Source organism: Gouania willdenowi, unplaced genomic scaffold (genome assembly GCF_900634775.1).
Source record: "Gouania willdenowi unplaced genomic scaffold, fGouWil2.1 scaffold_332_arrow_ctg1, whole genome shotgun sequence".
Lineage (NCBI taxonomy): Eukaryota > Metazoa > Chordata > Actinopteri > Blenniiformes > Gobiesocidae > Gouania > Gouania willdenowi.
Genome location: NW_021145094.1, coordinates 791,404 through 799,236, shown reverse-complemented (window position 1 = coordinate 799,236; position 7,833 = coordinate 791,404). Strand labels below are relative to the sequence as shown.

The 7,833-nt window shown below is 35.4% G+C and overlaps 1 pseudogene; it reads left to right on the top strand.

The window, feature by feature from the left end:
- The first annotated feature begins 1,357 nt into the window (after window positions 1–1,357).
- On the top strand, window positions 1,358–3,367 carry LOC114459653 (lysosome-associated membrane glycoprotein 1-like; annotated as a pseudogene).
- Window positions 3,368–7,833: the final 4,466 nt, after the last annotated feature.

Below are 7,833 nucleotides of genomic sequence, written 5' to 3'. Positions count from 1 at the left end.
CGATACATCTATCTATATCTATCTATCTATCTATCTATCTATATGTATATCTATCTATCTATCTATATCTATCTATCTATCTATCTATCTATATGTATATCTATCTATCTATCTATCTATCTATCTATCTATCTATCTATCTATGTATATCTATCTATCTATCTATCTATCTATCTATCTATCTATCTATCTATCTCTATCTATCTATCTATCTATCTATCTATCTATCTATCTATCTATCTATCTATCTATCTATCTATATGTATATCTATCTATCTATCTATCTATCATCTATCTATCTATCTATCTATCTATCTATCTATCTATCTATCTATCTATCTATCTATCTATCTATCTATCTATATGTCTATCTATCTATCTATCTATCTATCTATCTATCTATCTATATGTATATCTATCTATCTATCTATCTATCTATCTATATGTATATCTATCTATCTATCTATCTATCTATCTATCTATCTATCTATCTATCTATCTATCTATCTATCTATCTATCTATCTATCTATCTATCTATATGTCTATCTCTCTATCTATCTATCTATCTATCTATCTATCTATCTATCTATATGTATATCTATCTATCTATCTATCTATCTATCTATCTATCTATCTATCTATCTATCTATCTATCTATCTATCTATCTATCTATCTATATGTATATCTATCTATATGTATATCTATCTATCTATCTATCTATCTATCTATCTATCTATATGTATATCTATCTATCTATCTATCTATCTATCTATCTATATCTATCTATCTATCTATCTATCTACTGGTTTACCACCCTTTATTTCAGATCTTAGTGAATCCTCCCCTCAGTGTGTCTCTGTTCCTTTTATTATTCAGTATATGTGTGTTGCTGATAATATTCAGTTGTTATAATTTTAACTAAGAATAAACATTACAAAACCCTATATTTTAATGTTTTCATTTGTTAATTTTCCTCTCTCTCTAGTACCCCCTATAGTGCCATTGCGTACTCCTAGGGGTACACGTACCCCCATTTGAGAAACACTGGTCTAGTTCATCTTTACTTCTGTACGCTAAGTTAGACTTGACTTAAAAACTAAAGACTCCAAAGGTTCAGTGCAGATGTCACCAACCCGTGTTGCATGTTCCTACCTTTTTTAAATGAATTAATTTATTATTATATGAAGAGATTTTGCCATTGATGGTGTTAAAGGATATTTGATCTTTTCACATCACTAATATTTAGTATTTTTAGCTGTGGTGAGTGTGACTGGTTAGTATCTCAGACACAGAACGCTGCAGTATAAAATGATAATGAATAAAGTGCTGTACTGGGGAACAAAGCCATTAGACGTTACAGCACCATATCACGGTTTCACAGAGGTTGGAGACCCTGGTCCTGTCGTCCTGTAAAGATGCTGTGGTTGTTTTTCAGAACAACGGGACCTTCATTGTTCAACCAAACAAGACTACAGCCATAGGATGGTGTCACAACACCATGGCTAACCTGACCCTCGTCTTCACTGAGGGGTTCATCACCTTCGTCTACAACAAGGTACCTGTGAAAGCTAGCCTGAGAACACCTGTGATTGGTCACATGACGCTAACCTGAGCTTTTTCATCACATAGACCACAGTCGTTAAACTCATTTTAGTTCAGGGGCCAAATACGGAGCAGTTTGACCTCCAGTGGGCCACAGATTTTTGGTTGGAAAACAAATAATAAAAACAACAACAAAAAAACCCAAAATAAAAATAAAATGATAATAATAATTTCAACATTATTGTTCCTAGTTGACACTTCTACATATACATAAAACACAAAATATGTAGGAAACCGACAACATCCAATCAATAGGTGACAGATATCAGTCACAACAGGATCTATATGTTTACAAGATTTTCTATTTAATTAAGGGAAACATTACGTAATAATGGAGAAGATGTAAGGATTTAACAGTTTAACATTAAAAATGACTGTAATAATCATGTGATAAAAGCACCAGGAAAACTGAGAACCTGCAAATATTGTTGAGTTTCATTTACACAATGATTCATGTTTTCTCTGTCATTTTTACTTTCTCCTGTGGGCCCAATGAGATGCTCCAAAGGGCCGGATTTGGCCCCCGGGCCATGAGTTTGTTAGAGAAGTGAAACCATGTTAGAGAAGTGTGTAAAACTCTCCTTATTTCTTCCATTTCCTTCAGAATGTGGCTAAAAACAGAGTGTACGTGAGTTCTCTGAGATTCAGTCTGACTTATGCCTTCAACAAAGGAGGTATGTATCATCATCATCATCAGTTCCAGTAAAGCCTAGCAGTGGTATGCAGTCCAACCCGTCCTGTGTGTGTGTGTGACAGTAAACAATCCTTCACTGGTAGTAACCAGTCCACCCAGCTGTTTGCAGCTGGAATCGGACACTGCTACTCGTGCAAGGACGACTCCCTCTACCTGGGCCCAACCTGTACCTGGACGTGAGTCAGGACAAGATGCAAGCGTTCAATCTGACCAAGAACCGCTTTGGCTACTGTGAGTTTAACCACTAACCTCAGTGTTCACCATCAACCCTTTATCTCAGTATGAACTGGATCAGCTGGATGTGCAGGTCTGTCAGCGTTCGTTAAACACACGTCTATTTATGGACTCATTCCCAGCATGCTACAGGTTTCAGGTTCCTCAACGCATCGTTTGTTCACCTGATCAGATATTATCAGCAAAATGTTGGCAAACAATAGTAAAAAACAGCAAAATTGTGGCATAAATGTAGAAGGAAAACTATTTATTGGAAAGGAAAGGTGTTTTTGGGCTAAAGGTAGTTTATTTGTATGAAAAAGTGGCCAAACATGGTTTAAAAAAAAGGACCAAAATTGGATAAAGTGTCAAAATGAACTTGCAAAAATGGATGAAAAATAGGAAAGAGCTAAAATCTGAAAGAGCATGAAAATGTTGAAAAGGGTCAAAAAGGGAAAAAAGAAGTTGTAAAATGGCCAAAGAAAATAGAGAAAAACAAAAGGGTTAAAAAGTACATTTTCTGTTCATATTGTCTAGGGAATAATAATAATAATAATAATGAAGACATAAGAGCCTCATGTTGAGAAACCACTGACTTAATGTATGATCTGTTTTCTAGCTGAGTCATGTCCTGCGGATACTAAGAGCTATCGTGTAGCGGTGGCGGTGTGCGTGACCCTGCTGATCCTGGTGGTGGTGGTGGTGGTGGTATACTACATATGGCACCGCAGGAAGAACGCAGATGGCTACCAGCCGCTGTGAGGGGCCTCCAGCCTCATGTTGGGAACCATGGTCTGCTGCTTCCACACATCTGAAGATAGACGTGAATGATCTTTGCTTCTAGAGATGTTTGACACATATATATCATATTCCTGCCATTTATAATCACGAGTTTAATTAGTTTAATATGAGCTTTTTAATAAAGACGTGTAGTGATGGCAACGCTTGACACGCCCACCACCTTAACGACGGAAAAGACAAAAAAACAAGCCTTCTACATGCTTTTATTTTGAAATGCTTAGCACTGATGGGGACGCTCAGGGACACTCTGCTTGTGTTTGAACAAATGTTAAATGTAAAGAATGTGTGTGTGTGTGTGTGTGTGTTTCTGAACAATGACTCAGCATATTGCCTGATGCTTCATTACTGTGTCACATGATCAAACGCTGTGCTTTATCTGGAGGAATGAAGCTAAACAAGGCTATATGCTAGCTCCGATGTCGCTATTTGCTGTGATTAGCTTAGCTAAAGGCTAATGCACATTTTAACAAATATGGAGAGGTACTATAACCGGGTGTCCAGTTTTGGCGGGGGTCCTTCCAGCGCGGGCTGTAAAATTTCATTGATTTGTGGGAAAATTTGGATATTGATTTGAGAAATTATGTGAAACAATTTCAGATAAAATTGAGTTATTTGAACATTTTGAGATTTTAAATGACATGTCATGTGATATAAACAAACAGAGGAAACAGTTGGTATGTAATGGTAAAATTAGCTTATTTGGATGAAGAGTGGCCAAAAAAAGCTTTAAAAAGAACAAAATTGGATAAAATTGGCAAAAAAAACTAAATCAAGAAAGAAATTAATATTAATTGGTAAAAGGAGCTAAATATAGATGGGGGGGGGGGGGGGGGGGGGGGGGGGGGGGGGGTCCATTCTTTTCAAAAGAGGCAAAAATGGAAAATAGGAAGTTGCAAAAACTTGGTACAAATAGAAAAAAGTGACTAAAATGGGGCCAAAAAAGAGTTTTATGTGATGGCAATAAGTAGATTATTTGGGATTAAAAGTGGGCAAAAATTGTTAAAGAAAGAAAAAAATGGATAAATGTGTCAAAACTTGAAAAGGGTCAAAAAAGGGAAAAAGAAGTTGTAAAATGGCCAAAGAAAATAGAGAAAAACAAAAGGGTTAAAAAGTACATTTCTGTTAATATTTCTAGGGGAATAATAATAATAATGAAGACATAAAGAGCCTCATATTGAGAACCACTGACTTAATGTATGATCTGTTTTCTAGCTGAGTCATGTCCTGCGGATACTAGAGCTATCGTGTAGCGGTGGCGGTGGGCGTTGACCCTGCTGATCCTGGTGGTGGTGGTGGTGGTAATCTACATATGGCACCGCAGGAAGAACGCAGATGGCTACCAGCCCGCTGTGAGGGGCCTCCAGCCTCATGTTGGGAACCATGGTCTGCTGCTTCCACGCATCTGAAGATAGACGTGAATGATCTTTGCTTCTAGAGATGTTTCACACGTATAATATCATATTCCTGCCATTTATAATCACGAGTTTAATTAGTTTAATATGAGCTTTTTAATAAAGACGTGTCAGTGATGGCAAAGCTCTGATGTCATTAAGTGACACGCCCACCACCTTAAATGACCTTTGGAAAAGATAAAGTTATGATTGTTAAAAATGTTTCAAAAATAAGCCTTTTACATGCTTTTATTTTGAAATGCTTAGCACTGATGGGGACGCTCGGGGGACAGGTGTTTGAACAAATATTAAATGTAAAGATTATATAAACAGACAGTGTGTGTGTGTGTGTGTGTGTTTTTTTAAAGCAGTATCTGAACAATGACTCAGCATATCCAGTATTTCCAGTCTGAACCTTCTTTAATTACTGTCACATGATCAACGCTGTGCGTTATCTGGAGGAATGAAGCTAACAGGCTATATGCTAGCTCACGATGTCGCTATTAGCTGTGATTAGCTAAAGGCTAAAGGCTAATGCATATTTAAACAAATATGGAGAGGTACCATAACAGAGTGGTGGGTGGGGCCACACATTCAGGTCTGTCAGGTGGGGTCATAGTGTGGTTTAGGAGGGCTGAGATCATTACAACTCAATTATTTATTCATTTAGACATGTTTTCTCTGTTGAAATAGCCATATTTGGTCTCCGAGCCTTGAGTTTGACACACGTGCTATATGGGGGACATGGTTCTAAGTATGCACGGTGTGCACACTAGTCACACTCAAACCTTCAAGATAAAAATCAAACATCCCCTTTTCAAAATAAATGACTCTTCCTGGTCTTCCATTAGTTTTTTTAAGTCTTTTGTAAACATAGCTCTTATTTTGAAGTTAACAGTACTTTAGTCAGTAGTACAATGGAGGTCTCTTAAGAGCGATACGCAACCATCGGCCCGGGGGCCACACACTGCCCTTGGTCTGAACACAAAATGACTCAAAGAAACACAAACAACTACAGAATTACTCCCCAAAAATACACAAAACTAACAGAAAAATAACAAACATAACAACAAAAATGGTCACGTCTTCTGTCTCTTTGAAGGAATGTGTACTGTGTGTCATCACTTACTGTAGGTACTTTATTTTTTACACACTGTACCCCATCACTTGCCATACATCACGTGGACTCTACACACCACCCCTATTGGCTGATCCAACAGGTAACGTTTAATATCAACAAGGAAATTGTAAAACAATTACAGCACAAAAATAAGCACAACAACAAAAAAGGTACACAAAAATGTACAAAATGGCAACAGTAAATACACAAGATTAACTGAAAGTCTCACGAGACGACAAAAATTGCACAGATAAATACAAAACTTCAACAAAAATAACACAAAACGACAACAGAAAATGGCCTAACCAAAGAACAGACGAGAAGACAAAAAGTACACAACAATGAAAGAAAAATACCACAAATACTCCAAAAAACTCACAAGACGATTATAAATACAACAGAAAAGTAAATGAAAACCACAGCACAAATACAAAAAAATAAAACACAGAAAATGTGTGAATGAATGTGTCTACGTGAGTTTTTATGGATCAATAAATGTTCATCATCCTAATCATACAAGTATAGTAGAAATCTAGACACTATATACATTTATATGCTCGGTTGGAGAGAGGTTGGAGAGGGCATTAAGAGAGAGGTCATTTAGGTTAGAGAGGGACCGGAGAGGGTCCCATTCCTCTTTCAAACACTCCCTCTATGTCTGCTTCTTCCCTTGTGTGTTTGCTCCTGTTCTCCTTCTGGCCTTTTGTCTTGCAGGTCCGTGGGATCCTCAGTGTGGAGTTACAGAGTACTCAGCAAGCTCTGTCTCCACCCTTTCCTCTGCACACACCCAACACAGCATAACGTGGATGGCTGTTCATCATAGGGAATGGGATCCACACAGGTTCCTGCTGCTTAACAGAAGGTTTTCCTTTCCGCCATGAGGAATTCATGTTGGGTGTGGGATACATATGTATGTGTATATACGTATATATGCATATGTGTGTATCCATAAAATGAAGAGTCCGTCCTTAAGACTGCTCTACTGTAAAGTGCCTTGAGATACCATTGGTTATGATTTGGCGCTATACAAATAAAGATTGATTGATTGATGATTGATATATAATGAGGATGTCCCGATCCAATCACGTGATCAAGAATCAGGCCTGATCACATGGTTTCAGACTCAATCAGAATCAGATGTTTATCTACCGATCAGGACTCTGATATAAATATATATTTATTATCATTATAGAGGTGGTGGATATAATCGTCATATTAAATACCTCTATATATTTTTTATGATATAAATATATATTTATTATCATTTATAGAGGTGGTGATATATCGTTCATATTAAATACCTCTATATATTTTTATGATATAAATATATATTTATTATCATTATAGAGGTGGCGGTATATCGTTCATATTAAATACCTCTATATATTTTTATGATATAAATATATATTTATTATCATTATAGAGGTGGTGATATATCGTTCATATTGAATACCTCTATATATTTTTATGATATAAATATATATTTATTATCATTATAGAGGTGGTGATATATCGTTCATATTAAATACCTCTATATATTTTTATGATATAAATATATATTTATTATCATTATAGAGGTGGGTGATATATCGTTCATATTAAATACCTCTATATATTTTTATGATATAAATATATATTTATTATCATTATAGAGGTGGGTGATATATCGTTCATATTAAATACCTCTATATATTTTTATGATATAAATATATATTTATTATCATTATAGAGGTGGTGATATATCGTTCATACCAAATACCTCTATATATTTTTATGATATAAATATATATTTATTATCATTATAGAGGTGGTGATATATCGTTCATATTAAATACCTCTATATATTTTTATGATATAAATATATATTTATTATCATTATAGAGGTGGGCGGTATATCGTTCATATTAAATACCTCTATATATTTTTATGATATAAATATATATTTATTATCATTATAGAGGTGGTGATATATCGTTCATATTAAATACCTCTATATATTTTTATGATATA